The 5,119-nt window shown below is 33.8% G+C and overlaps 1 non-coding gene across 1 annotated transcript; it reads left to right on the forward strand.

The window, feature by feature from the left end:
- The first annotated feature begins 4,654 nt into the window (after window positions 1-4,654).
- Window positions 4,655-4,761, forward strand: LOC133041775 (U6 spliceosomal RNA). The gene has a single exon (XR_009689348.1). It is a non-coding gene; the product is annotated as a U6 spliceosomal RNA (small nuclear RNA).
- Window positions 4,762-5,119: the final 358 nt, after the last annotated feature.

Consider the following 5,119-nt stretch of genomic DNA (forward strand, 5'->3'; position numbering starts at 1 on the left):
GAAGGTGGGGTCAGAGTATTTTTTGTGGTGTTTAGATGTACTAAAAAGTTTATTTTCTAACAGTTTTCTTCATTTTTGATAGGCTGCCTGTTTCCTTGTGCTTTGACTAGAGAAAGCAGGGGTTTTGTTGATTTCTTTTTCTTTTTTTTTGTGAGAGGACCTATGTTGATCCCAGAGATCTCTTCAATAAGTTTTGTGCATAATGCCCACTTTCTAGTTTTAATAAGTGGGAGGAATGTGGGGAAAGTACTTTTAGTTCATCTTCTGGCAGCATAGGTCCTATTTTTCTCAAATAAATTTTATCACAGAGAGTTTCCTAAATAGAATGAGTGAAATCTGTAAACTTCATATCTTTTCAAAGTTAGGTAAATAGAGGGATAGATACATAGATAGCTAAAGTGTGTTATAGGCTAATCAAATTTTAATTAAAAAAAAATCTGAATTAGATGATTGAAATAAATAGTATTTTTATTTTCTCTAAATTTGCTAATATGGAAAGTTAGTCAAAAGATTTATAAGCAATAAGTAAACAATTATAATTGGCAATAATTTGATAATAACTGGAAAATTCTACTGTGATAAATTTTTCACAAACTGAAAAGTCAAAAATTAATGATAGACAAAGATTCTTTTTTTACATGTTCAGTAGATTTCACATCATTTCTTTTGAAAACAGTAGAAAAGGGAAGTAATAAGATTGTTCCCCCATAAATTATTAAAAATAACTGTCAGTGAAAGACCATTAGACTATTAAAGCTATCTTACAGAAGAAATTCAGAAAATTGATCAGCATTTATTTTTAAAAACTGGAATAAAAATAATCCTGATCAATGCTGTTTTAGCAAAAAGAAATATTATTGATGGATATATTAGTTTTATCCAGGAATAATTTTATGCCCAAATTTTAATTTTTACATTTAATCAGATTTTCTCTTTATAAAAATATATATTTTAAACACTTTTAAAATAAACCTATGAACATTTTTGCTGCACAGAAGTATGACAAGATGATCCTTAAAAACCTATAAATATATATATATGCATATATCAGCAAAGTTCATAGAGGAAATAAAAGATATATTTTAACTGTAAGATGTAACAAAACACTGTTGCATTTAAATTCAATTAAATATTTTTAAATGGCTTGAGAAGTATTTAAAAACATTGATATATGCAATGTAAAGAATATTTCATATGGAGAGATTATTTACACCCCTTTACTAAGAATGAGAAACTCCCAATATAAAGGATAGTTCCAAAAGAGATCTTAAGTTATCTGAGACAGTGGGAAAAAGGAGTCTGGCCTGGCATTTTTATGAGGACTAGGGAGCTAATACAGGGTGAGAGTTTTCCATGCAGAAGCTTTCATGGTTGGGGCACCGGCCTTTTTTATCTGCTTGCTCAGTTGTGTGGCACAAGGAGAAGAGGAAGGATGTAAAGGCTTATGAACTGCAGAGAAAAGAAAAATATAGAGTCAGACTCTTTGATGAATTCTGTCAATAGCACCCTGTCTTGATTAATGTAGCCATACAGTAGGTGTAATTGCTTTCATTTTATTCAAGATTATTGTAGCTATTCAAGGGCTTGTGACTTTCCATATACAGTACAAAATAATCTTGTCTTTTTCTACAAAAAACAAGCACATGAAACCTTTCTAGGATTTTTAAAGGCATTGCACTTAATACAAAATGAAGTTCAGAATCAATTTTCATCCTCTTTTTCTAATTTCAACTTAGAATTTAGACTATACTTGAGACTTTCCCTCTTCTCTAAAGTAAGCATTTATTGCTATAAATGTCCCTTTTAGAGCTGCTTAGCTGTACCCCAGAAGTTTAATGAGTTGTAATTTTGTTTTCATTCAGCTATACACATTTTTACTTTCTTTGAGACCTCCTCTATGACCCATGGATTATTTAGAAATTGATTGTTTAATTTCCACTTGCTTATGTATTTTCCCATTGTCTCTGCTATTGATTTCAAACTTGATTCCATTAGCTTGGAAAACCATGAAAACCGGTGCACAACTTCCATCCTTTTAAAGTTCTTGATCTTTTTCTTGTGGTACAGGATACTGTTCGTCTTGATGTAAAGTGTAGATGGGTTACCCTCAGGTGCTTCTAGCAATGCTATTGTAGGCAGTCAGACCTGGCTGTCATGCATGAGGTGAGACAGTTTGAATCTCAGGTCTGCTGATTCTATAGCTGCAGGCAGATTTGGGTCCTCACTCAATGGCTATGTGTCTCCCTATTAAAGTTCCTGCTGATTTCCTGATCTTTTTGGACGGAAACAAATGATTTTTAATTCTACTTTTCCTTTACTTTTATTTCCCTTTTTTTCTTATTCTTAGGAACAACTTGGGGTGAAGTTTGCAGGACTTTCTACATCCCCATTTGAGTACATGAGACATAAAATGAAGTATTTGGAACACACTGTGTAACATAACGCGTAACATTCTACAAATCCTGACATTCCTAACTAATCCGTTATCCTTTTCACCTTTCAGAGTCATTTTATGATTATGTGTTGAATTATTTCAAAGTAATCTTTTCTTATTTAGAGAGAAGAGCAGAGACACTTGAATATGTAACTTTTTTTGTCTGGAAATTGCATAGGTTAAAATTTTTAAAAAGCTAGCAGACAGTTTGCCAAAATGCCAACATATTTTTATAATTTTTATATCTTCAGAGCAGTGTATTAGTTATAGTTCTTTCAAATTTTAAACCAATCTCTTTTCTTTAATTTTCAGACATTCTAATAGTTATGTAGTACAATCACATTGTGCTTTTAGTTTGTATTTCCTAATAACTCATAATGCTTAGCATCTTTCTAGGTGTTTATTACAGATCCATATATATTCTTTAAATGTTTAAGCATTTCAATGTCATTATATCTATCTACCTAGATATAATATTTTAAAAATATGTTTAACCAATTTTACACAGTCATTACATCACTGGAAGTATTGGGCTACAACAAAATAGTTTTTCTTAACCGTGAACTAAAATATGCCCCCTCTTAATTTAGAAATCTTCACAACATTTCTCCATGACACCTGCTCTGACCATTCTGCTCCATTTTCTCTTATCTTACTTGTGTGCTGAGTCCTCAGCACTCTACAATATGATCCATTTTACCCTGGCACTATCACTATTCTGCAATCATGTGTCCCTAAAACCAAGTTCTGTTGCCAAGTTTATGCTTAACCTTTCTATCCATAACTTTATTTCCTTTCTTATCCTGCATTTATTCCCTCTTATGACTGAGGAATATCAAAAAAGGGGGTTGTAACCAAGCAAGACTCTATATCCTAAAGGAAAGACCATCCCCTCAATGTCCTCTGCCTGCTGCTTCTTTCTTTTTTTTTTTGAGAAAAATGTTAGTTGATCAGCCTTTCCTAGGTTACAAAAGGCTGACTCAAGTGCTAATGACTGGAAGAATGTGAATATACAGAAACAAAAAAATTAGCAGCTGGGCTGGGAGAACTGGTGACGATTTAAATAAATACATGCATCAGTAACATATCAGAGTCATAGAATCTTTAGCTCCTCCATGAAGGAATTAGATAAGAGTGTCTGACACATATTTCTGAGTTGTTTTGAGATACTAAAACCCCCACTAAGTAGAAGAAGCTAATTGCATGATGATCATGAACATTCAGCCCCAGATTGGCTGGACTGATGATGTTAGCACCTGTGACATCACCTCCAGTCAGAGAATGGTGAATGACTCCATCACACAACTTGTGGTTCTTTCCCTTAACTTGCCTTTTAAAATTCTTCCTTGAAATCTATCAGGGATATCGAATTTTTCAGCATTAGCAACCCATGTCATTGCTCAGATTTGAAATAAATGCTGCGCTTTTCTTCACCACAACCTAGCATCAGTAAATTAGCTTTACTATGCACAGACCAGCACACCAAAATTTGGTTCGGTAGCATATCTTCCACTGAAGTATAAATTCCTGCAAGAAAAAATCATTCATTATACTTTTCTGAGTTCTCCCATAGTACAGTCTTTAAACAATGTAAGCCCTTCAATAATACCCAGGGAAAGATTCCATGATTAGAGGAAAAGTGTTTATGATGAGTGGAAGAGTGAATTGAATGAGCATTAGGGATGGAATTCACTCTGCTTCCTACCAAAGAAAAACTTAAGAAGTAGCAGGAAGCCTTGGTTATGGGCAGAATATGAACTTAGCAAGTTTTAAACCCCCAGAGATTCCCAGAAGAGTTTTACAAGTCACATTACACAAAGCTCTGCAACTAATGAGAACTGCAAAGTTGAAAGAGAAAGTTATTTTTTTCCCTCTGATGAAAGAAGAGAAAATCCCTCAGGGTCTCCTAACCAGAATTAAACCTCTAGAGCTGAGGAACTTCAAGCCCTCATCATTATTAATATCAGTCAATATATCTAAAGGGATAGAAGGAAAGGGTCTAAACTATTGCTGTCTTGTGAGTGTTGGTGTCTGTTTATAGTACAAGTGGCCTAGCCTCACATCTCATGTCAAAAAACTCTAGAGCCATAGAAATTTGAAATGTACAAAATCTGGATTGTATTCCTCACTTCCCAGGTGGGGAAACTTAGATGCAAAAGGCACAGGTATTTTCCCAAGATTATTAAAGTAGCAGTGAAAAAGTTAAGAATCTAGTGTCTTGTGCTCGCTTCGGCAGCACATATACTAAAATTGGAACGATACAGAGAAGATTAGCATGGCCCCTGTGCAAGGATGACACGCAAATTTGTGAAGCGTTCCATAAAAAAGAAAAAAAAAAACAAAAAAGAATCTAGTGTCTTTGACCAGTGCTTTTTCATGCTAAGTTGATCTTTGCCTCTTTGACCAAAGAATAAAGCATGCTTCCAACAATTTGAAGGTTCTCTTGGGAGAATATACGTGTAGGACTAAATTGGCTTTGGAACCCTGGTAAAATACAGAAGGTAGGAAATTACTGTTGATGGTTCGACTCTTTCTTCATGATTAATAATCACTACATTTTCTCCAAATTACCACTTCTCTTTGACTTTTGAAAGGATATGTATTACTTTTGTCAGTAAATCCATATTGCAGATTAAATATGAGATGTTAATTTAGAGACAACTTGAGTGTTCTCACCACCACCCC

This window comes from Dama dama, chromosome 20, assembly GCF_033118175.1.
Source record: "Dama dama isolate Ldn47 chromosome 20, ASM3311817v1, whole genome shotgun sequence".
Lineage (NCBI taxonomy): Eukaryota > Metazoa > Chordata > Mammalia > Artiodactyla > Cervidae > Dama > Dama dama.